The sequence below is a fragment of the Scyliorhinus canicula genome, unplaced genomic scaffold (genome assembly GCF_902713615.1).
Source record: "Scyliorhinus canicula unplaced genomic scaffold, sScyCan1.1, whole genome shotgun sequence".
Lineage (NCBI taxonomy): Eukaryota > Metazoa > Chordata > Chondrichthyes > Carcharhiniformes > Scyliorhinidae > Scyliorhinus > Scyliorhinus canicula.
Genome location: NW_024056010.1, coordinates 265,539 through 291,204, shown reverse-complemented (window position 1 = coordinate 291,204; position 25,666 = coordinate 265,539). Strand labels below are relative to the sequence as shown.

The following is a 25,666-nucleotide window of genomic DNA, read 5'->3' as shown; positions in this document are numbered from 1 at the left end:
ATAAAGATTGTTATGATTATTTTAATCCTATTTTCCAGCATTTGGTCCTTAGCCTTGTATGCTGTGTTGTTTCAAGGGTTCATCTAAATTTGTTTAAATATTGTGATGTTTCCGGCCTCCGCCATCCTTTCAGACTGCAAGTTCCAGATTCCCACCACCCTCTGGGTGAACAAGATTGTCCTAAGACCCTCCTATGTCTCCTGCCACTTACCTTACATCTATAGCCCCGGTTACTGACCACTCTTCTAAGGGGGCAAGGTTCTTCCTATCATAATTTTGTACACTTCAATCACGCTTTCCCTGCTCCAAGGAAAACAACATCAGCCTATCCAATCTATCTTGACAGATGAAACGCTCCAGCCGAGGCGACATCCTGGTGAATCGCCTCTGCACCCTCTCTCGTGCAATCACATTTTTCCTATAGTGTGGTGACCAGTACTGCACGTATTGTAACTGTGTCCTGAGGAGTGTTTTTCCCCGTTTCATCATAACCTCACTGCTCTTACATGCTATGCATCTGCCAATGAAGGCAAGAATCCTATTTGTCTTCTTAACCATCACATCTTCCTGACTGCCGCCTTCAGAAATCTACGGAGGTGCAGTCCAGTGCCCCTCTGCTCCTCTATACGCCCTAAAGTTCCATGGTTCAAAACGTATCACATGCTTTGTTAATCCTCCGAAATGCATCACCTCACACTTTTCAGGGTTAAATTTCATTTGCGACTGTTCAGCCCATCTAACCACCCCGTATACATCATGAGATATTTTAATGTTTACCTATTCACAACTTACCACACCACCAGTTTTCGTTTCATCTGTGAACTTACTGCTTAGAACACCGACATTCCAGGCTAGATCATTAATGAAATGAAATGAAAATGAAAATCGCTTATTGTCATGAGTAGGCTTCAATGAAGTTACTGTCCAGATACCGGCGCCAGATACCTGCGCCTGTTCGGAGAGGCTGTTATGGGAATCGAACCATGCTGCTGGCCTGCCTTGGTCTGCTTTCAAAGCCAGCGATTCAGCCCGGTGTGCTAAACAGCCCCTAATGGAGACTACAAACAAGGGACCCAGCGGCGACCCCTAAAGTACACCACTGGACACGGGGTACAGTAACAAAAACAACTTTCGACCATAGCCGTCTGCCTCCAGCCTCTCAATCAATTTTGCATCCAATTTGCCAAATTGTCCTGGATGCAATGTCCTCTTGTCTTCTTGACCACTTTTTCATACGGGATCTTGTCAAAAGCCTTACTGAAGTCTGCACAGGTTATATCGACTGCACTGCCCTTACCAGCACATCTCGTCACCTCCTCGAAACCTTTAATCAAATGTGTTATAAATGATGTCACCCTCACAAGGCCATGTGGACTATCCTTGATTATTGCTTGCCGCTCCAAGTGGAGATTAATTATGTCCCTCAGAATTTATTTTCCACTATTTCCCTGGTATTGATGTTGGACTCACTGGCCTCTATTTACCTGTTTTATTCCTACTGCCGTTCTTGAATAACCGTACCACATTAGGAGCTTCCTCCAGTCCACTGGCAGTCGGAATCCCATGTGGTTTTAGTTTTTGTACCAGTCTGCCGTGTGGGACCTTACCAAATGTCTTACTAAAATCCATATAAACTACATCCACAACCCTTCCCCCATCAATGTTCATTGTCACTAATTCAAAAAACCCAATTAAGTTGGTGAGACATGACCTTCCGCGTACAAAACCATGCTTCCTGTCGCTAACTAGTCTATTTTCCTCCAACTATGCATATCTCCTGTCCTTCAGAATCTTTTCCAAAAGCTTCCCACTCCGGATGTCAGGTTTACCTGTCGATACTTTTCTGGATTATCCATGCTTCCTTTCTTAAACAAGGGAACAACATTGGCTATTCTCTAGTCATCTGGATCCTCGCCTGTGGTCAATGGAAATGTGAAGATATCTGTTAAGGCCCCAGCTATTTCTCCCCTTGCCTCCGGCAGATATTGGGATAGTTCTCATTCAGCCGTGGGGACTTGTCTCCCTTAATGCAATTTAGGATACTCAACACTTCCTCCTTTGATATATTGACGTTCTCAAGAGAGTTCACACACCTATCCCTGACCTCAACATCCGCCATGCCCTTCTCCCTGGTGAATACTGACACAAAGTACTTATTAAGAAGTTCACCACTTCCTGTGGTTCCACGCATAACTTCCCTCCATTGTCCTCGAGTGGGTCTACTCATTCTCTTGCTGCCCTCTTGGTCCTAATATATGCATTAAAAGTATTGGGATTTTTCTTGACCATGTTTGCTGAAGGCATTTCGCAGCCCCTTTTAGCCCTCCTATTTCCAATTTTTAGTTCCTTCTTAGTTTCACTGTACTCTCCAAGGACTTCGTCGTTGTTTCGATGCCTAGACCTAAGGCATGCTCCCTTTTTCCTTTTGCTTAAACTTACAATTTCCCTTGTGATCCATGGTTCCCGGATCCTGCCATTTATATCCTTCTTTCTGGGGATACACACACGCGCACGCGCATGCACAGGCTGACACACATGTACACGCATGTCAACATATATCCACTCATACGCACACACGCACGCTCACGCCCACACACGCAGACACACAAGCGTGCAGACACTCTTGTGCCCACAAACGCAACGTGTACACACGTGCAGGCCCACCTACACACGCACGCAGGCACACATGCACACACACGCATGCACGTACACAAGCACATGTAAACAAACGTACACACACTCATGCGCACAAACACACTCACGCAAACGCAAACACGCTCATCCGCACACATACACATGCGCGCACACAGGCCCATCTACACACAAACGCACGCACACATACTCATGCACACACACAAACCCATGCACGCATCAACACATGCACGTACAAACGCTCACACATAGGCACAAGCGCGCACACAAACACAGACTGAGCAACTTACCCACCTGGAAGTGGGAAGAAAATGTACTATTTCCAAACTTTCTGACAACGATCTGTGCAGAGTCAGATTGAAGAAATTGAAGAATTTAATGTGTGTTATTTATCGGAGTGCGGCATCCATATCAAGGGTCACCAATGGAACTGTCACCAAAGCTCGAAAGGTTTTCCAGGAGGAGATCCCACAAGGTCTCGTTAAATCGCCTGATATATAGTCGGAAATGAGTCCCAAAGTCATGATCTGTAACACCATTCTGGGTGATGAGAATTCATTTTAAAACGTTTACTTATCGTTCATGTTTAAGGTTGATTTGAAACATTGAAGGGAAGTATATTAGTAGAATGCACAATTACGAAAGAAACACATGTTCAAGTTATTCCACGCGCTGTCTAAGACAGACTTAGGAGGAAAAGACATCAGTCATTCTCTGGCTATCCCTTCCTCTTGAGGTTTATAGTGACGGAGATTGACAGATTGGATCGTTTAATTAGCAGCATTAAAAGTGTTCATTTACAAATACGGTAATTGAAGCATCAGATTGTAAATGCAGTTAAACACTGCTCGCAATTTATTAAAATTGAACTATCGAGGTACAAGTTCGGGAGATGCATTGAAACTTTGGCAGGTGATTTTCGGAATGGTAGCACAAAATTCTTCACACACACACACACCTTGAACAATGTAGTGGAGGTAAATACGCAGGCATCATTTATGAAAATGCTGAAAATTACTACGGTTGGATAAAAAATAAAGGGTGGACGGATGGGCGACTATTCCTGATGACATGTGGACGGTGAGAAGGTGGGAATGTAACTTGCTCCTTGACATTACATAGAGTCTCCACCGGATGGCGGTGTTCGCGGTGTTCGCTTGAGTTTGGAACAAGCTGCAGATGGATTCGCGCTCCAATAACTCCATGTGATAAAAATCCTGAAATAACGGGATTCCAAAATATTTCCAAATCAATGTAGTGCTTAATTTGTAGTGCTATTCTGATTCTTTGAAGTACGATAAATGTGATATTGGAAATAGTTTTGATCAGTTGTTCATCCCAGTATCTACTTCCAATAATTCAGGAAATTTTCAACAAACCATGCGTTTATTGTATGTTCGAAAGCCTGCGATTAGCCATCCAGCCTGAAAGCATTTCCCAGGACTTCTTCAGTCGCCCTATACTTTAAACTGCTTGAGGGTCATATCCATTTGGAGAATGTTGTGTGAGCTTCTGACGCTCAGACCTTTACAAACAGTGAGTTACAGATTCCCACCACCTTCTGGTTGAATACGTTTTCTCTCGAATTGCCTTTATGCCTGCCACCTTTAAACCTAAATCCATGGTCCCTTATACATCATTCGACGACGGAGTTCAGGCCATCCTATCGATTGTTTAAGCTCATAATTTAAGAAACTTGGGACTCCTTTCAGCCTCTTCGGTTCCATGCATCACGTGATCCGTTCCGTCCTGTTCAGGGACGAGCATTCAAACTTTAATTGCAATAGCAGGTGGTACTGAGAAAACGGGACAACATTTATTGTGTTCAGAATGAGAAGTGCGAATGGCAGAAATAGAACTTGTGACACGGGGCAAGCGGGTTCAGCCTCTCCTGTGATCCTTGAGAATGTTCCGACTGACTGACACACTTGTTCACGCATTGCTCAAGGACAGAATGGATCTGTTTCTCGGATTGTTTGTGTTGAATTTGTTTCTCATTCGTATCCAAATAATTTACAACCAAAGGCGCACTGGTAAACTCTAGAACATTTCAGCAATGGTACGCGCATCTGTGTTTACTTTGTGAGTTTGTGGATCTAGTTCTGTGTGTTTATTTATGTATATGGACATATCACGAGGCTCAGTGGATTGTGTTCCAATGGGTTGTATATGAAACATACTTCATCACAATCTTGTAATTGCTTCATGATCTCATGGCTACGACGTTCTTTAGTGAGAGATCCGAGAGAGGCCTGTTCTAAATCTGGACTGAGCTGACTAAAAGAGTGAATAGTCACCTAAGCAAAGATCAACAGCCCAGTGGAGTCTGTATGAATTACTTTCTAGATGGAAAACGCTTTAACCAAGGTCGCCAAAGCCAACGTAACCACAATACACATACATCTATAATATGTGGGTGACGACAGTATCGTCTGCCCATCCGGATGGGATTTTAAACCACTCTCAACTACTAAATTCTGTGTACCCATCTTGTTCTTAAATGCTACCAAAATAAAACTCTTATATTAATCGACAGCTGCTCAGTCAAATATTTAATTGCCAATATACGTTGAAGAAGTAACTCTGGAATAACTCATAGAAGGATATCATAGAAACCCTGTAGTTCAGAAGGACGCCATCGAACCCGGATCCCTTGCGCTGTGAGGCAACAGTGCTACCCATTGTGCCACCGTGCCACCAAACAACTGGCAAACCAGAAGACCATAACACCATAAGGCATAGGAGCAGAATTCGGCCACTTGGCTCATCGAGTCTGCTCCGCCATTCAATCATGGCTGATATTTTTCTCATCCCCATTGTCCTGCATTCTCCCCATAACCCAGATCCCCTTATTAATCAGGAACTTATCTATCTCTGTCTAAATGACACTCAGTGATTTGGCCTCCACATCCTTCTGCGGCAAAGAGTTCCACAGATTCACCACCCTCTGGCTGAAGAAATTCCTCCTCCTTTCTGTTTTAAAGGATCGTCCCTTTAATCTGAGATGGTGTCCTCTGGTTCTAGTTTTTCCTACAAGTGGAAACATCCTCTCCACGTCCACTCTATCCAGGCCTCGCAGTATCTTGTACGTTTCAATAAGATCCCCTCTAGACCTAAACTCCAACCAGTACAGACCCAGAATCCTCAAACGTTCCTCATACGACATGTTCTTAATTCCAGGGATCATTCTTGTGAACCTCCTTTGGACATTCCCCAAGGCCAGCAGATCCTTCCTTAGATACGGGGCCCAAAACTGCTCACAATACTCCAAATGGGTCTGACCAGAGCCTTATACAGCCTCAGAAGTACATCCCTGCTCTTGCATTCTAGCCCTCTTGACATGAATGCTACCATTGCATTTAGCTTCCTAACTGCCGACTGAACCTGCAGATTAACCTTAAGAGAATCGTGAACAAGGGCTCCCAAGTCTCTTTGTGCTTCTGCTTTCCGAAGCATTTCCCCATTTAGAAAATAGTCCATGCCCAGATTCCTCCTTTCAAAGTGCGTAACCTCACACTTTTCCACATTGTAGTTCATTTGCCACTTCAATGTCTCCTCTCCGAGCTTGTCCAAGTCCTTCTGCAGCCCCGTTACTTCCTCAATACTACCTGTCCCTCTACAGATATTTGTATCATCTGCCAAATAAGCAACAGTGCCTCCAGTTCCTTCTTCCAGATCATTAATGTATATTGTAAATGTTGTGGACCCAGCAGACCCCTGAGGCACACCATTAGTCACCAGCTGCCATTCTGAAAAAGACCTCTTTATCCCCACTCTTTGCCTTCTGCCAGTCAGCCAATCCTTTACCCATGTCAGGATCTTACCCTAAACACCATGGGCTTTTACCTTATTTAACAGTCTTCGATGCGGCACCTCCTGGAAATTAAAAAAATTAAGTCCACTGATTGTCCTTTGTCTAACTTGCTTGTTACCACTTCAAAGAACTCTAACAGATTTGTCAGACACGACCTTCCTTTGACAAAGCTGTGCTGACTCAGTCCTGTTTTACCATGCACTTCGAAGTGCTTTGCGAACTCATCTTTAATAACAGACGATAAAATCTTACCAATGACGAATTCAGGCTAACCGGCTTATAATTTCCCATCTTCTGCCTCCCTCCCTTCTGAAACAGTGGTGTTAAATTAGCCACCTTCCAGTCCTCTGGGACCGTGCCCGCCGACAGCGATTCGTGAAGGATCATCACTAAATCCTCCAAGAGTTTCCTCAGCTATCTCTTTTAGGTACCAGGGGTGCAGTCCATCCGGTCCGGGTGACTTATCCACTTTCAGACCTTTCAGTTTCCCCAGCACCTTCTCCTTAGTAATGGCCACTGCACTCACCTCTGCCCCCTGGTTCTCCTGGAGCTCCAGCATTCCACTGGTGTCGACCATCGTGAAGACTGATGGAAAGTAACTATTCAGTCCGTCTGCCATTTCTTTGCTTCCTATTATTACTTCTCCAGCCACATTTTCTTGTGCTCCAATGTCTATTTATGCCACTCTCTTACCTTTTATATATTGAAAAAATCTTTTCGTATCTTCCTTTATATTACGAGTTAGCTTGCACTCGCACTTCATCTTCTCCCCCATTATTGCTTTTTTAGTTGTCCTCTGCTCGCTTTTAAAGGTGTCCCAATCCTCTGGTTTCCCACTAATCCTCGCCACTTTGTATGCTTTTTCCTTAGCTTTATTAGCTGTCCCTGACATCCCTCGTCAGCCATGGATGCCTTGTTCTCCCCTTCGCATGTTTCCTCCTCCTTGGGATGAATTTCTGTTCTGCCTCCCTAATTACCCGGACCCCCCCCCCCCCCCCCCAAAAAAAAACTCCTGCCATTGCTGTTCCACTGTCTTCCCTGCTAGGCTCCTTATCCAATCAACTCTGGCCAGCTCCACCCTCATGTATTTGTAGTTACCCTTATTTAATTGTAATACTGTTACATCTGATTCCAGCTTCTCCCTGTCAAACTGCAGGGTAAATTCCATCATATTGTGGTCAGTGCTCCCAAAGTGTTCCTTCACCTTAAGTTCCCTTATCAAGTCTGCCTCATTACACATCAACAAATCCAGAATTGCCTGTTCCCGAGTTGGCTCTGTCACAAACTGCTCCAAAAAACAATCGTAGACATTCCACAAATTCCATTTCTTGGGATCCACTGCCAACCTGATTTTACCAGTCCACTTGCATATTGAAGTCCATCATGATTATTGTAATATTGCCTTTTTCATGCCTTTTCTGTCTTCTGATTTATTTCCTGTCCAACATCCTGACTGCTGCTTGGGGGCCTGTACATAACTCCCATCTGAGTCTTTTTACCTTTGCGATTCCTCAACTCTACCCACAGAGAGTAGATGCCTTCTGATCCTATATCGCTCCTTGCTGTCGATTTAACTTCATTCCTTACTAACAATGCAACCCCGCCCCCTTTGACCATCTGCTTGACCTTTCGATAGGACATATATCCTTGGATATTTAAATCCCACCCCTGATCCCCTTGCAGCCACGTCTCTGTGATGCCCACAACATCGTACCGGCCAATTTCAATGTGCGCAACAAGCTCATTTACCTTGTTCCGTATACTGCGCGCATTTATGTACAACACCCTCAATCCTGCATTGGCCTCTTCCCTTTTCAAACTCTCCTCAGTCACTCTACCCTGTACTGTGGCCCTTTTTGATTTTTGACTCTGGCTTCTCTGCCTTACACTTTCCCCCTGACTGCTTTCTGATTCTGGCCCCGTTTTACTTCCCTCCGACTTCCTACATTGGATCCCATCCCCCTGCCACATTAGTTTAAACCCTCCATTGTCACCATTGTCGAAGATAAGAGACCCAATGCCCGATAGGTTTCACAAGTTCAACCTTCCACAAACTACAACAGCGATTGTTGAATACAAATACCTCCCCAAATCATCAAAAGTGCTGGTATACGAAAGAATTTGACAAAATTCATACAAAAAACATACAAAGTGGCAAAGATTTGTGGAAGACGAGAGAACTGGGAATCTTTAGGGGGCAACAGAAAAAAGCTAGAAAGAAGAGTAAGATAGATTATGAGTGTAAACCTGCTCAGAATATAAAAACAGGTAGTAAAAGTTTCTACAAATAGATAAAACAAAAAAAGAGTGGCTAAGGTAAATATTAGTCCTTTAGAGGATGAGAATGGAGATTTAATAATGGGAGATGAGGAAATGGCTGAGGAACTGAACAGGGTTTTTGGGTCGGTCTTCACAGTGGAAGACACAAATAACATGCCAGTGACTGATAGAAATGAGGCTATGACAGGTGAGGACCTTGAGAAGATTGTTATCACTAAGGAGGTAGTGATGGGCAAGCTAATGGGGCTAAAGGTAGGCAAGTCTCCTGGCCCTGATGGAATGCATGCCAGAGTGCTAAAAGAGATGGCTAGGGAATTTGCAAATGCACTGGTGCTAATTTACCAAAATTCACTAGACTCTGGGGTGGTCCCGGCGGATTGGAAATTAGCAGACGTGACACCACTGTTTAAAAAAGGAGGTAGGCAGAGAGCGGGAAATTATAGGCCAGTGAGGTTAACTTCGGTAGTAGGGAAGATTCTGGTATCAATCATCAAGGAAGAAATAGCGAGGCATCTGGATGGAAATTGTCCCATGGAAATGAAAAATGAAAATCGCTTATTGTCACGAGTAGGCTTCAATGACGTTACTATGAAATGCCCCTAGGCGCCACATTCCGGCGCCCGTTCAGGGAGGCTGTTACGGGAATTGAACCGTGCTGACTCCTGCTTGGTTTGCTTTCAACGGCTGCGATTTAGCCCTGAGCTAAACAGCTCCTGTTTGGGGACATGCAGCATGGGTTCATAAAGGGCAGGTCGTGCCAAACTAATTTGGTGGAATGTTTTCAGGACATTGCCAGTGGGGTAGATAACGGGGAGCCAATGGATGTGGTATATCTGGATTTCCAGAAAGCCTTTGACAAGGTGCCACACAAAAGGTTGCTGCATAAGATAAAGATGCATGGTATTAAGGGTAACATAGTAGCATGGATAGAGGATTGGTTAATTAATAGAAAGCAAAGAGTGGGGTTAAATGGGTGTTTATCTGGTTGGCAATCAGTAGCTAGTGGTGTCCCCCGGGGATCCGTGTTGGGCCGACAATTGTTCACAATATACATAGATGATTTGGAGTTGGGGACCAAGGGCAATGTGTCCAGGTTTGCAGATGACAGTAAGATGAGTGGTAAAGCAAAAAGTGCAGAGGATACTGGAAGTCTTCAGAGGGATTTGGATAGGGGAAGAGAATGGGCTAGGGTCTGGCAGATGGAATACAATGTTGACAAACGTAACGTTATCCATTTTGGTCGGAATAACAGCAAAAGGGATTATTATTTAAATGATAAAATATTTAAACATGCTGCTGTGCATAGAGACTTGCGTGTGCAGGTGCATGAGTCGCAAAACGTTGGTTTACAGGTGCAACAGGTGATTAAGATGGCAAATGGAATTTTGTCTTTCATTGCTAGAGGGATGGAGTTTAAGACTAGGGAGGTTATGCTGAAATTGTATAAACTGTTAGTGAGGCCACACCTGGAGTATTGTGTTCAGTTTTGGTCTTCTTACCTGAGAGAGAACGTACTGGCACTGGAGGGTGTGCAGAGGAGATTCACTAGGTTAATCCCAGAGCTGAAGGGGTTGGATTACGAGGAGAGGTTGAGCAGACTGGGACTATACTCGTTGGAATTTAGAAGGATGAGGTGACATCTTACAGAAACATTTAACATCATGAAGGGAATAGATAGGACAAATGCGGGCAGGTTGTTTCCACTGATGGGTGAAAGCAGAACTAGGGGGCATAGCCTCAAAGTAAGGGGAAGTAGATTTAGGACTGAGTTTGGAGGGTTGTGAATCTATGGAATTCCTTTCCCGGTGAAGCAGTTGAGGCTCCTTTATTAAATGTTTATAAGATAAAGATAGATAGTTTTTTGAAGAATAAAGCGATTAAGGGTTACGGTGATCGGGCCGGAAAGTGGAGCTGAGTCCACAAAAGATAAGCCATGATCTCTTTGAATGGCGGAGCTGGCTCGAGGTTTTCGTTGGTCAAACCGCATGTTTTCTTCATTTCTTTGCGGCGAAGACGGCGGAATTCATTCACATTGGGTTTGCTTTGAGAAGCTGAGCTCAAATTGCATGGAACCAATACGTTCCCGAGAAGCTTGTCTATGTGTGGGCATTCACATTTCTATTGACTAATTCTGGTGGACTCAGACAGCTCTCTGTCCCTTTCATTTTATCAGATCAACAACTTCAGACTGTGAACTCTCACTTCCCCCTCCACCACATGTTTTTTCCATCAACTTATCATTCCTTCCATTGATATGTTTTACCCTCAGCATTGCCCCCCTCCCCCCAGCCCATACCATCCTACTTCAGCAATCTGATCCCTGTTTGTAATTGTTCTCTGACGCACTGCTTACCTTTGTTCTGCCATTAACACATTCAGACCGCTTGATGCTCCATCAGCACCTTTCATAGCCTTGATTAGCCTCATTGACATTCCCTTTTTCTTTCTGCCCGAGACATTTTCGTCATTTCCCACCTATTGCTAGCCCTCTATCGAGGCCCAATACAGCACTCCACCACCCCCACCCCCCAATCGTCTGAATCTCCAGTTCCAGTTCTCCAACTTTGACAAAGAGTCCACTTGACTGGAAACGACAGCTGCCATTTCGCTCCCCAGAGGCTGTCAGACCTGCTGAGATTATCCAGTATTTTCAGTATTTTGAGATGGTGATTAAATATGTTCATTTGTAAATCGCTGAAATTCTGTTGTGGATGAACTAGCTGCTAATATCCAAGATATGAAAATTCTTCACCTCTCATTGCCTGCCGAAAATTCAGTGCTTGGGCCTTAATGTTCAATTCAGTTTAGTGGCTCATGTGAGAAGAAATCTCATAGTCCTGGAACACACGAGATTCCGGCAACATTCAGGAAACAGAATTATTTTGTGCCCAATAATTGTGCAAACTTTTCTCACACGAAATGCTAAATGTTCGCTGCTTCTGCCCGGTTTCGAACCGGGTACTTTGCGCGTGTGAGGCGAATGTGATAACCACTACACTACAGAAACCGCTGGCAATCAACGGACGTGCGGAATGTACAACCTGACTGTGTTGCTGCAGATTCTGATGGTCTGTTTGAGAGACCAGGTGCCTTGTTGCAAGCGACAGCTGTTTCTTAAATTAACAGATGTCTCAACATATAAAGCCGTGAGATGTAGAAATTGTATCGAAATTAACATAAGTTATATTTTGCTTAATGTCGGTCTTAAATTTGTGCTCTTTGGTCTCGAGGTATGGCTCTCGTTTAGGGATTTTCAATCAATGCCTATGGGAGTGGTCGTGGGTTTAAATCCAGGACAAGCCCTTTACTCCAGGACAGAGATTATGAATTGTTTGCGATGCTGACGGCGGGGTTGATTTACATTGGCCCACTCTGAAAAAGATTTCTCAGGACTTGTAATGTTTACGTCGTTTCTCTCCCTACAGATGATGCTCAGAGAGACAGTGTCTGAGCTGGAGTGCGTTTGGATAAAATTGATGCTCCAGATCTGTGTTAACCACAGGGACGTGACCCATCTAATCCACAGAGCCAAAGTGGAGAATTGAACTGACTGGAGAGCTGGATCGTAACGCTGACCTCCCGGACCTCGGCGTCGTGAAATGTTCCAAAGAAGCTCAACAGACACTCGAGGAACAGCAGCGCATCTTTCCACTGGGCTCAATACAGCTTTCACACTCAGTGTGTGTTCAGCAGTTTCACACTGTAAATGCTGCACCCATTTTGTGTGTCCTTCCATCGCAGATTTGGGTTTCAGTCTTGTTTCCACTTGTTCTTTGTGTCCGGGCGGTAGTTGTTGATCAATCTGCCATCGATAGCTGCTCCAGACATATCTTTTGTTTTTTTGTTTCTTCCATTGCGCTAACAGAGAGCTGGCACAGACACGGCGGCCGGAATGGCCTCATACTGTCGTGTCATTATTCGCTGATTTGATGCTAACCTAACTCTGTGGCCAGGGACCCAAGGCCTCTTCTCATTTAATCTCTCCTGACTTGCCCCCTATTGAGCTCTTTCCAGTTGTTCTGTTTCCTCCCTCCGGTAATTCACTTGGTTATGACGTACCACATTTCTAACCTGTCCCGGTTTTTATGAAAGGTGATGGTGAAAGACGAACTTTGTTGTTCTGTCGACAAATGCCGCCTGACTACTTGAGATGTTGCAGTACTTTTGGCGTTCTCCGCAGATGTTAGATTAATTTTCGATGGCAATGACAGTATGGTTTGGGTCTTTTCGCGGGGCTTTTCGTTTGCGTCTGTCCTTTTAAGTACACATTACTTTCAGACATCCTTCAATGTGGCCTGTTGCATTTGCTGATCCCAATGCCATCTACTCTGCATTGGAGAGACTAAATGCCGACTGGGTGACCGCTTTGCAAAACACCTTCGATCCATCGACAAACTGGTGGCAGACTCTCCTGTCGCTTGCTATTTGAACTCACTGTCCTGCTCTCATGTCCACATGTCCGATCTTGGCCTGCTGCAATGTTCCCATGCAGCTCAGCACAACGCCGAGGAGCAGCACCCCATCCTCCGAATAGGCACGGTACAGCCTTGCGGATTTTACAGTACGCTCAACAACTTCGCACCGTGAAATCACTCTTCCCACTTCACCACATGTTTATTTCCATCAACTTATTTTCATTGCTTCCATTGATATGTCTTCCTCTCCCATTGTCTCCCCCTCCCCATTCCCCTAGCCAATCGCATCCCTCTTGGGAAATCCGCCCCTTGTTCCTCATTGTCCTCTGCCATTAACACATTCTAATCTTCTAATCGCCTCTGTCAGCACAGTTCTTAACACTGATTAGAAACATTTACATTCCCTTTTCATTTCGGACCCAACACATTTTTGTTATTCTCCACCCATCGCTGGCCGTCTGTCGAGGCCACAATGCTTCACGCTCCCCCCCACCCCCCACTTCCCCCACACACTCCGCCAGTCTACACCTGACCAAAGATCCAGTTGTCCAGCTTCGACAAAGAGTCACCCAGACTCGAAACGACACTTGCCATCTCTCTCCACAGAGGCTGTCAGACCTGATGAGGCTGTCCTGTGTTTTCTGTTTTTCTTTCCCATTGACGCATACGCAGTAAGTTGCTTTCATCGTACATTTAGACATGTTTGAAATGGTGATTAAATATGTTCATCTGCATCTGTAAACCCAAAAGATTCTGTGGTGGATGAACAAACTGCTAATATCCGAATCGTGGCAAAATAGGGAAGGCTTTTCTTCCCCAGGCGTCTTGAATATTCCGTATTTCTGACTTTGTTGCAGGAATTTTAATATCTCATGAGAGACCAAATCTCATGTTCCTCGAACGTGCGAGATTGAGGAAGAAAGTTATTTTGTGCAAACATTCGTCACACAAAATGAGAAGCATGCGATGTTTCTGCCCGGTTTCGAACCGGGGACCTTTCGCGTGTTAGGCGAATGTGATAACCACTACACTACAGAAACTGCTGGGAGCATCACAATCAGTGGCCCTGTGCAATGTTGAACCTCAATGTACTGTTGCAGCTTCTAACGGTTCCGCTGAGAGGCCATGTCACTTATTGCAAGAAGCCGTTTCTTTAAAACTGATGTCTCAACTTATCAAAGATCAGATATTGAACTTTGCTGAACTGGAGATAAGTTATGTTTTGCTTGAAGTTAAATTGAGAGGGCAGGGCTTTCAAAAGTAACCACAGCTGAAACGAGAATTGATGATGCCCTGCTCACTTTGCTCTGCATCGGGAACCAGCTGTCCAACCCACTGAACTAAAGGGGACGCCAAAACTGGAAACTCCGAGCCAGCCAGGAGTCGAACCTGAATCTCCTGATTCGTAGTCAGACGCGTTATCCATTGCGCCACTGGCCCACAGCAGTTATAGGCTTTTGCTATTCCTCGATGATGAAGACCAGTTACGAGATCGAGGTAATATTTAGCAACAGACTATACTGGAAGCACCAGATGTTTCTGCCCGGTTTGAAATCGGGGACCATTCGCGTGTAAAGCGAATGTGATAACCACTACACTACAGAAACAGCTGGCAACACAGACGCCAACGGACCTGTGTCACCTTCAACTCAACTGCCTTGTTGCAGCTTCGCATGGTTCGGCTGAGAGGCCATGTCACTTCTTACAAGAACAAGACTGTTTCTTAAAAATTGATATCTAAATTGACAGAAGAAGAACCTATATTGAACTGAAGCATTTGTTCAGCAAATCGCTAACGGCGAAATGCTCTCTACTATTATTAATGCAGCATCCTGAAATCCTACAGAAAAAAGCAACCGACTTTACACAATATTTGTTTCGTTATTCAATGCTTGAGTTGAGTTTAAGAATTGATAATTATGTGTTTCTTATATTTGACCTCATTTGTGTTTTGGTGTGTAAAATGCTGCAGCCTAAATACCGTTCATGTATAAGAAAGGAGGGGTAATTCGTAAATGAACATTGAGCCTGGATTCCCACACTGGCTTTTCCTGTTTCTCCATCAGGAAGACCGTTTTTTCTTTCCCAAAGCTGGTTCAGTTAAGTCTCTGGCATTTCCTCTAAGTCAGTTACAGTATCGTTTGTGTCTGTCCTTTTGAGTACACATTACTATAAGACATCCTTCAATCTGGCCTGTTGCATTTGCTGATCCCAATGCCATCTACTCTGCATTGGAGAGACTAAATGCCGACTGGGTGACCACTTTGCAAAACACCTTCGCTCCATCGACAAGCTGGTGGCAGACTCTCCTGTCGCTTGCTATTTGAACTCACTGTCCTGCTCTCATGTCCACATGTCCGATCTTGGCCTGCTGCAATGTTCCCATGTAGCTCAGCACAACGCCGAGGAACAGCACCCCATCCTCCGAATAGGCACGGTACAGCCTTGCGGATTTTACAGTAGGCTCAACAACTTCGCACCGTGAAATCACTCTTCCCACTTCACCACATGTTTATTTCCATCAACTTATTTTCATTGTTTCCATGGATATGTCTTCCTCTCCCATTGTTTCCCCCGCCCCATTCCCCTAGCCAATCGCATCCCTCTTGGGAAAACAGCCCCTTGTTCCTCATTGTCATCTGCCATTAACACATTCTAATCTTCTAATCGCCTCTGTCAGCACAGTTCTTAACACTGATTAGAAACATTTACATTCCCTTTTTCATTCGACCCAACACATTTTTGTTATTCTCCACCCATCGCAGGCCGTCTGTCGAGGCCCAATGCTTCACGCCCCTCCCCCCCCCCCACCCACCCACCCCCCACTTCCCCCACACACTCCGCCAGTCTACACCTGACCAAAGATCCAGTTGTCCAGCTTCGACAAAGAGTCACCCAGACTCGAAACGACACTTGCCATCTCTCTCCACAGAGGCTGTCAGACCTGATGAGACTGTCCTGTGTTTTCTGTTTTTCTTTCCCATTGACGCATAAGCAGTAAGTTGCTTTTATCGTACATTTAGACATGTTTGAAATGGTGATTAAATATGTTCATCTGCATCTGTAAACCCAAAAGATTCTGTGGTGGATGAACAAACTGCTAATATCCGAATCGTGGCAAAATAGGGAAGGCTTTTCTTCCCCTGGCGTCTTGAATATTCCGTATTTCTGACTTTGTTGCAGGAATTTTAATATCTCATGAGAGACCAAATCTCATGTTCCTCGAACGTGCGAGATTGAGGAAGAAAGGTATTTTGTGCAAACATTCGTCACACAAAATGAGAAGCACGGGATGTTTCTGCCCGGTTTCGAACCGGGGACCTTTCGCGTGTTAGGCGAATGTGATAACCACTACACCACAGAAACTGCTGGGAGCATCGCAATCAGTGGCTCTGTGCAATGTTGAACCTCAATGTACTGTTGCAGCTTCTAACGGTTCCGCTGAGAGACCATGTCACTTATTGGAAGGAGCCGTTTCTTTAAAACTGATGTCTCAACTTATCAAAGGATCAGATATTGAACTTTGCTGAACTGGAGATAAGTTATGTTTTGCTTGAAGTTAAATTGAGAGGGCAGGGCTTTCATAAGTAACCACAGCTGAAACGAGAGTTGATGATGCCCTGCTCACTTTGCTCGACATTGGGAACCAGCTGTCCAACCCACTGAACTAAAGGGGACGCCAAAACTTTGAACTTCGAGCCAGCCAGGAGTGGAACGTAGTCAGACGCGTTACCCATTGAGCCACTGGCCCACAGACTTTTCCTATTCCTCAATGATGAAGACCAGTTACGAGATTGAGGTAATATTTAGCGACAGACTAAACTGGAAACACCAGATATCTCTGCCCGTTTTCGAACCGGGGACCATTCGCGTGTAAAGCGAATGTGATAACCACTACACTACAGAAACAGCTGGCAACACAGACGCCAACGGACCTGTGTCACCTTCAACTCAACTGCCTTGTTGCAGCTTCGCATGGTTCGGCTGAGAGGCCATGTCACTTCTTACAAGAACAAGACTGTTTCTTAAAAATAGATATCTAAACTTACAAGCCAGAAGAAGAACCTATATTGAACTGAAGCATTTGTTCAGCAAATCGCTAACGGCGGAATGCTCTCTTCTATTATTAATGCAGCATCCTGAAATCCTACAGAAAAAAGCAACCGACTTTACACAATATTTGTTTCGTTATTCAATGCTTGAGTTGAGTTTAAGAATTGATAATTATGTGTTTCTTATATTTGACCTCATTGTGTTTTGGTGTGTAAAATGCTGCAGCCTAAATACCGTTCATGTAGAAGAAAGGAGGGGTAATTGTAAATCAACTTTGAGCCTGGATTCCCACACTGGCTTTTCCTGTTTCTCCATCAGGAAGACCGTTTTTTCTTTCTCAAAGCTGGTTCAGATAAGTCTCTGGCATTTCCTCTAAGTCAGTTACAGTATCGTTTGTGTCTGTCCTTTTGAGTACACATTACTATAAGACATCCTTCAATCTGGCCTGTTGCATTTGCTGATCCCAATGCCATCTACTCTGCATTGGAGAGACTAAATGCCGACTGGGTGACCACATTGCAAAACACCTTCGCTCCATCGACAAGCTGGTGGCAGACTCTCCTGTCGCTTGCTATTTGAACTCACTGTCCTGCTCTCATGTCCACATGTCCGATCTTGGCCTGCTGCAATGTTCCCATGTAGCTCAGCACAACGCCGAGGAACAGCACCCCAACCTCCGAATAGGCACGGTACAGCCTTGCGGATTTTACAGTAGGCTCAACAACTTCGCACCGTGAAATCACTCTTCCCACTTCACCACATGTTTATTTCCATCAACTTATTTTCATTGCTCCATTCATATGTCTTCCTCTCCCATTGTCTCCCCCTCCCCATTCCCCTAGCCAATCGCATCCCTCTTGGGAAATCCGCCCCTTGTTCCTCATTTTCATCTGCCATTAAGACATCTAATCTTCAAATCGCCTCTGTCAGCACAGTTCTTAACACAGAGTAGAAACATTTATATTCCCTTTTTCTTTCGACCCAAAACATTTTGTTATTCTCCACCCATGGCTGGCCGTCTGTCGAGGCCCAATGCTTCACGCTCCCCTCTCCCCCCCCCACCCCCCACTTCCCCCACACACTCCGCCAGTCTACACCTGACCAAAGATCCAGTTGTCCAGCTTGGACAAAGAGTCACCCAGACTCGAAACGACACTTGCCATCTCTCTCCACAGAGGCTGTCAGACCTGATGAGGCTGTCCTGTGTTTTCTGTTTTTCTTTCCCATTGACGCATAAACAGTAAGTTGCGTTTATCGTACATTTAGACATGTTTGAAATGGTGATTAAATATGTTCATCTGCATCTGTAAACCCAAAAGATTCTGTGGTGGATGAACAAACTGCTAATATCCGAATCGTGGCAAAATAGGGAAGGCTTTTCTTCCCCTGGCGTCTTGAATATTCCGTATTTCTGACTTGTTGCAGGAATTTTAATATCTCATGAGAGACCAAATCTCATGTTCCTCGAACGTGCGAGATTGATGAAGAAAGGTATTTTGTGCAAACATTCGTCACACAAAATGAGAAGCACGCGATGTTTCTGCCCGGTTTCGAACCGGGGACCTTTCGCGTGTTAGGCGAATGTGATAACCACTACACCACAGAAACTGCTGGGAGCATCGCAATCAGTGGCCCTGTGCAATGTTGAAGCCTCAATGTACTGTTGCAGCTTCTAACGGTTCCGCTGAGAGGCCATGTAACTTATTGGAAGAGCCGTTTCTTTAAAACTGATGTCTCAACTTATCAAAGGATCAGATATGTGAACTTTGCTGAACTGGAGATAATTATGTTTTGCTTGAAGTTAAATTGAGAGGGCAGGGCTTTCATAAGTAACCACAGCTGAAACGAGAATTAAGTCAAGCCAGAAGAAGAACCTATATTGAACTGCAAGCATTTGTTCAGCAAATCTCTAACGGCGGAATGCTCTCTTCTATTATTAATGCAGCATCCTGAAATCCTACAGAAAAAAGCAACCGACTTTACACAATATTTGTTTCGTTATTCAATGCTTGAGTTGAGTTTAAGAATTGATAATATGTGTTTCTTATATTTGACCTCATTGTGTTTTGGTGTGTAAAATGCTGCAGCCTAAATACCGTTCATGTAGAAGAAAGGAGGGGTAATTGCTAAATCAACTTTGAGACTGGATTCCCACACTGGCTTATCCTGTTTCTCCATCAGGAAAACCGTTTTTTCATTCCCAAACCTGGTTCAGTTAAGTCTCTGGCATTTCCTCTAAGTCAGTTAAAGTATCGTTTGTGTCTGTCCTTTTGAGTACACATTACTATAAGACATCCTTCAATCTGGCCTGTTGCATTTGCTGATCCCAATGCCATCTTACTCTGCATTGGAGAGACTAAATGCCTGACTGGGTGACCACTTTGCAAAACACCTTCGCTCCATCGACAAACTGGTGGCAGACTCTCCTGTCGCTTGCTATTTGAACTCACTGTCCTGCTCTCATGTCCACATGTCCGATCTTGGCCTGCTGCAATGTTCCCATGTAGCTCAGCACAACGCCGAGGAAGAGCACCCCATCCTCCGAATAGGCACGGTACAGCCTTGCGGATTTTACAGTAGGCTCAACAACTTCGCACCGTGAAATCACTCTTCCCACTTCACCACATGTTTATTTCCATCAACTTATTTTCATTGCTTCCATGGATATGTCTTCCTCTCCCATTGTTTTCCCCGCCCCATTCCCCTAGCCAATCGCATCCCTCTTGGGAAATCCGCCCCTTGTTCCTCATTGTCATCTGCCATTAACACATTCTAATCTTCTAATCGCCTCTGTCAGCACAGTTCTTAACACTGATTAGAAACATTTACATTCCCTTTTTCTTTCGACCCAACACATTTTTGTTATTCTCCACCCATCGGCTGGCCGTCTGTCGAGGACACAATGCTTCACGCTCCCCCCCCCCACCCCCACTTCCCCCACACACTCCGCCAGTCTACACCTGACCAAAGATCCAGTTGTCCAGCTTCGACAAAGAGTCACCCAGACTCGAAACGACACTTGCCATCTCTCTCCACAGAGGCTGTCAGACCTGATGAGGCTGTCCTGTGTTTTCTGTTTTTCTTTCCCATTGACGCATAAGCAGTAAGTTGCTTTTATCGTACATTTAGACATGTTTGAAATGGTGATTAAATATGTTCATCTGCATCTGTAAACCCAAAAGATTCTGTGGTGGATGAACAAACTGCTAATATCCGAATCGTGGCAAAATAGGGAAGGCTTTTCTTCCCCAGGCGTCTTGAATATTCCGTATTTCTGACTTTGTTGCAGGAATTTTAATATCTCATGAGAGACCAAATCTCATGTTCCTCGAACGTGCGAGATTGAGGAAGAAAGTTATTTTGTGCAAACATTCGTCACACAAAATGAGAAGCACGCGATGTTTCTGCCCGGTTTCGAACCGGGGACCTTTCGCGTGTTAGGCGAATGTGATAACCACTACACTACAGAAACTGCTGGGAGCATCGCAATCAGTGGCCCTGTGCAATGTTGAACCTCAATGTACTGTTGCAGCTTCTAACGGTTCCGCTGAGAGGCCATGTCACTTATGGCAAGAAGCCGTTTCTTTAAAACTGATGTCTCAACTTATCAAAGATCAGATATTGAACTTTGCTGAACTGGAGATAAGTTATGTTTTGCTTGAAGTTAAATTGAGAGGGCAGGGCTTTCAAAAGTAACCACAGTTGAAACGAGAATTGATGATGCCCTGCTAACTTTGCTCTGCATCGGGAACCAGCTGTCCAACCCACTGAACTAAAGGGGACGCCAAAACTGGAAACTCCGAGCCAGCCAGGAGGCGAACCTGGAATCTCGTGATTCGCAGTTAGACGCGTTATCCATTGCGCCACTGGCCCACAGCAGTAATAGGCTTTTGCTATTCCTCGATGATGAAGACCAGTTACGAAATCGAGGTAATATTTAGCAACAGACTAAACTGGAAGCACCAGATGTTTCTGCCCGGTTTCGAACCGGAGACCATTCGCGTGTAAAGCGAATGTGATAACCACTACACTACAGAAACAGCTGGCAACACAGACGCCAACGGACCTGTGTCACCTTCAACTCAACTGCCTTGTTGCAGCTTCGCATGGTTCGGCTGAGAGGCCATGTCACTTCTTACAAGAACAAGGCTGTTTCTTAAAAATAGATATCTAAACTTACAAGCCAGAAGAAGAACCTATATTGAACTGAAGCATTTGTTCAGCAAATCGCTAACGGCGGAATGCTCTCTTCTATTATTAATGCAGCATCCTGAAATCCTACAGAAAAAAGCAACCGACTTTACACAATATTTGTTTCGTTATTCAATGCTTGAGTTGAGTTTAAGAATTGATAATTATGTGTTTCTTATATTTGACCGCATTGTGTTTTGGTGTGTAAAATGCTGCAGCCTAAATACCGTTCATGTATAAGAAAGGCAGGGGTAATTCGAAATCAACATTGAGCCTGGATTCCCACACTGGCTTTCTCCTGTTTCTCCATCAGGAAGACCGTTTTTTCTTTCCAAAGCTGGTTCAGTTAAGTCTCTGGCATTTCCTCTAAGTCAGTTACAGTATCGTTTGTGTCTGTCCTTTTGAGTACACATTACTATAAGACATCCTTCAATCTGGCCTGTTGCATTTGCTGATCCCAATGCCATCTTCTCTACATTGGAGAGACTAAATGCTGACTGGGTGACCACATTTGCAAAACACCTTCGCTCCATCGACAAGCTGGTGGCAGACTCTCCTGTCGCTTGCTATTTGAACTCACTGTCCTGCTCTCATGTCCACATGTCCGATCTTGGCCTGCTGCAATGTTCCCATGTAGCTCAGCACAACGCCGAGGAAGAGCACCCCATCCTCCGAATAGGCACGGTACAGCCTTGCGGATTTTACAGTAGGCTCAACAACTTCGCACCGTGAAATCACTCTTCCCACTTCACCACATGTTTATTTCCATCAACTTATTTTCATTGCTTCCATTGATATGTCTTCCTCTCCCATTGTCTCCCCCTCCCCATTCCCCTAGCCAATCGCATCCCTCTTGGGAAATCCGCCCCTTGTTCCTCATTTTCATCTGCCATTAACACATTCTAATCTTCTAATCGCCTCTGTCAGCACAGTTCTTAACACTGATTAGAAACATTTATATTCCCTTTTTCTTTCGACCCAACACATTTTTGTTGTTCTCCACCCATGGCTGGCCAACTGTCGAGGCCCAATGCTTCACGCTCCCCTCTCCCCCCACCCACCCCCCATTTCCCCCCACTTCCCCCACACACTCCGCCAGTCTACACCTGACCAAAGATCCAGTTGTCCAGTTGGACCAAGAGTCACCCAGACTCGAAACGACACTTGCCATCTCTCTCCACAGAGGCTGTCAGACCTGATGAGGCTGTCCTGTGTTTTCTGTTTTTCTTTCCCATTGACGCATAAGCAGTAAGTTGCGTTTATCGTACATTTAGACATGTTTGAAATGGTGATTAAATATGTTCATCTGCATCTGTAAACCCAAAAGATTCTGTGGTGGATGAACAAACTGCTAATATCCGAATCGTGGCAAAATAGGGAAGGCTTTTCTTCCCCTGGCGTCTTGAATATTCCGTATTTCTGACTTTGTTGCATGAATTTTAATATCTCATGAGAGACCAAATCTCATGTTCCTCGAACGTGCGAGATTGAGGAAGAAAGGTATTTTGTGCAAACATTCGTCACACAAAATGAGAAGCATGCGATGTTTCTGCCCGGTTTCGAACCGGGGACCTTTCGCGTGTTAGGCGAATGTGATAACCACTACACTACAGAAACTGCTGGGAGCATCGCAATCAGTGGCTCTGTGCAATGTTGAACCTCAATGTACTGTTGCAGCTTCTAACGGTTCCGCTGAGAGGCCATGTCACTTATTGCAAGAAGCCGTTTCTTTAAAACTGATGTCTCAACTTATCAAAGATCAGATATTGTGTCACCTTCAACTCAACTGCCTTGTTGCAGCTTCGCATGGTTCGGCTGAGAGGTTATGTCACTTCTTACAAGAACAAAACTGTTTCTTAAAAATAGATATCTAAACTTACAAGCCAGAAGAAGAACCTATATTGAACTGAAGCATTTGTTCAGCAAATCTCTAACGGCGGAATGCTCTCTTCTATTATTAATGCAGCATCCTGAAATCCTACAGAAAAAAGCAACCGACTATACACAATATTTGTTTCGTTATTCAATGCTTGAGTTGAGTTTAAGCATTGATAATAATGTGTTTCTTATATTTGACCTCATTGTCTTTTGGTGTGTAAAATGCTGCAGCCTAAATACCGTTCATGTAGAAGAAAGGAGGGGTAATTGCAAATCAACTTTGAGCCTGGATTCCCACACTGGCTTATCCTGTTTCTCCATCTGGAAAACCGTTTTTTCATTCCCAAACCTGGTTCAGTTAAGTCTCTGGCATTTCCTCTAAGTCAGTTAAAGTATCGTTTGTGTCTGTCCTTTTGAGTACACATTACTATAAGACATCCTTCAATCTGGCCTGTTGCATTTGCTGATCCCAATGCCATCTACTCTGCATTGGAGAGACTAAATGCTGACTGGGTGACCACTTTGCAAAACACCTTCGCTCCATCGACAAGCTGGTGGCAGACTCTCCTGTCGCTTGCTATTTGAACTCACTGTCCTGCTCTCATGTCCACATGTCCGATCTTGGCCTGCTGCAATGTTCCCATGTAGCTCAGCACAACGCCGAGGAAGAGCACCCCATCCTCCAAATAGGCACGGTACAGCCTTGCGGATTTTACAGTCGGCTCAACAACTTCGCACCGTGAAATCACTCTTCCCACTTCACCACATGTTTATTCTATCAACTTATTTTCATTGTTGCCATTGATATGTCTTCCTCTCCCATTGTCTCCCCCTCCCCATTCCCCTAGCCAATCGCATCCCTCTTGGGAAATCCGCCCCTTGTTCCTCATTGTCATCTGCCATTAACACATTCTAATCTTCTAATCGCCTCTGTCAGCACAGTTCTTAACACTGATTAGAAACATTTACATTCCCTTTTTCTTTCGGCCCAACAATTTTTGTTATTCTCCACCCATCGGCTGGCCGTCTGTCGAGACACAATGCTTCACGCTCCCCCCCCCACCCCCCCACTTCCCCCACACACTCCGCCAGTCTACACCTGACCAAAGATCCAGTTGTCCAGCTTCGACAAAGAGTCACCCAGACTCTAACGACACTTGCCATCTCTCTCCACAGAGGCTGTCAGACCTGATGAGGCTGTCCTGTGTTTTCTGTTTTTCTTTCCCATTGACGCATACGCAGTAAGTTGCTTTCATCGTACATTTAGACATGTTTGAAATGGTGATTAAATATGTTCATCTGCATCTGTAAACCCAAAAGATTCTGTGGTGGATGAACAAACTGCTAATATCCGAATCGTGGCAAAATAGGGAAGGCTTTTCTTCCCCTGGCGTCTTGAATATTCCGTATTTCTGACTTTGTTGCAGGAATTTTAATATCTCATGAGAGACCAAATCTCATGTTCCTCGAACGTGCGAGATTGAGGAAGAAAGTTATTTTGTGCAAACATTCGTCACACAAAATGAGAAGCACGCGATGTTTCTGCCCGGTTTCGAACCGGGGACCTTTCGCGTGTTAGGCGAATGTGATAACCACTACACTACAGAAACTGCTGGGAGCATCGCAATCAGTGGCTCTGTGCAATGTTGAACCTCAATGTACTGTTGCAGCTTCTAACGGTTCCGCTGAGAGGCCATGTCACTTATGGCAAGAAGCCGTTTCTTTAAAACTGATGTCTCAACTTATCAAAGATCAGATATTGAACTTTGCTGAACTGGAGATAAGTTATGTTTTGCTTGAAGTTAAATTGAGAGGGCAGGGCTTTCAAAAGTAACCACAGTTGAAACGAGAATTGATGATGCCCTGCTAACTTTGCTCTGCATCGGGAACCGGCTGTCCAACCCACTGAACTAAAGGGGACTCCAAAACTGGAAACTCCGAGCCAGCCAGGAGGCGAACCTGGAATCTCGTGATTCGCAGTTAGACGCGTTATCCATTGCGCCACTGGCCCACAGCAGTAATAGGCTTTTGCTATTCCTCGATGATGAAGACCAGTTACGAGATCGAGGTAATATTTAGCAACAGACTAAACTGGAAGCACCAGATGTTTCTGCCCGGTTTCGAGCCGGAGACCATTCGCGTGTAAAGCGAATGTGATAACCACTACACTACAGAAACAGCTGGCAACACAGACGCCAACGGACCTGTGTCACCTTCAACTCAACTGCCTTGTTGCAGCTTCGCATGGTTCGGCTGAGAGGCCATGTCACTTCTTACAAGAACAAGGCTGTTTCTTAAAAATAGATATCTAAACTTACAAGCCAGAAGAAGAACCTATATTGAACTGAAGCATTTGTTCAGCAAATCGCTAACGGCGGAATGC

General features: G+C 44.7%; 12 non-coding genes across 12 annotated transcripts; all 12 read right to left on the bottom strand.

The window, feature by feature from the left end:
- Positions 1-11,680: 11,680 nt before the first annotated feature.
- Positions 11,681-11,753, bottom strand: trnav-cac. Its single transcript has one exon. It is a non-coding gene; the product is annotated as a tRNA-Val (tRNA).
- Positions 11,754-14,128: 2,375 nt separating this feature from the next.
- Positions 14,129-14,201, bottom strand: trnav-aac. The gene has a single exon. It is a non-coding gene; the product is annotated as a tRNA-Val (tRNA).
- A 328-nt stretch (positions 14,202-14,529) lies between these two features.
- trnar-acg lies at positions 14,530-14,601 on the bottom strand. The gene has a single exon. It is a non-coding gene; the product is annotated as a tRNA-Arg (tRNA).
- Positions 14,602-14,695: 94 nt separating this feature from the next.
- trnav-uac lies at positions 14,696-14,768 on the bottom strand. Its single transcript has one exon. It is a non-coding gene; the product is annotated as a tRNA-Val (tRNA).
- Positions 14,769-16,454: 1,686 nt separating this feature from the next.
- On the bottom strand, positions 16,455-16,527 carry trnav-aac. The gene has a single exon. It is a non-coding gene; the product is annotated as a tRNA-Val (tRNA).
- Positions 16,528-16,997: 470 nt separating this feature from the next.
- Positions 16,998-17,070, bottom strand: trnav-uac. Its single transcript has one exon. It is a non-coding gene; the product is annotated as a tRNA-Val (tRNA).
- Positions 17,071-18,749: 1,679 nt separating this feature from the next.
- On the bottom strand, positions 18,750-18,822 carry trnav-aac. The gene has a single exon. It is a non-coding gene; the product is annotated as a tRNA-Val (tRNA).
- A 1,791-nt stretch (positions 18,823-20,613) lies between these two features.
- Positions 20,614-20,686, bottom strand: trnav-aac. Its single transcript has one exon. It is a non-coding gene; the product is annotated as a tRNA-Val (tRNA).
- Positions 20,687-21,181: 495 nt separating this feature from the next.
- trnav-uac lies at positions 21,182-21,254 on the bottom strand. Its single transcript has one exon. It is a non-coding gene; the product is annotated as a tRNA-Val (tRNA).
- Positions 21,255-22,949: 1,695 nt separating this feature from the next.
- Positions 22,950-23,022, bottom strand: trnav-aac. Its single transcript has one exon. It is a non-coding gene; the product is annotated as a tRNA-Val (tRNA).
- Positions 23,023-24,820: 1,798 nt separating this feature from the next.
- On the bottom strand, positions 24,821-24,893 carry trnav-aac. The gene has a single exon. It is a non-coding gene; the product is annotated as a tRNA-Val (tRNA).
- A 495-nt stretch (positions 24,894-25,388) lies between these two features.
- On the bottom strand, positions 25,389-25,461 carry trnav-uac. Its single transcript has one exon. It is a non-coding gene; the product is annotated as a tRNA-Val (tRNA).
- Between the last annotated feature and the right edge of the window lie 205 nt (positions 25,462-25,666).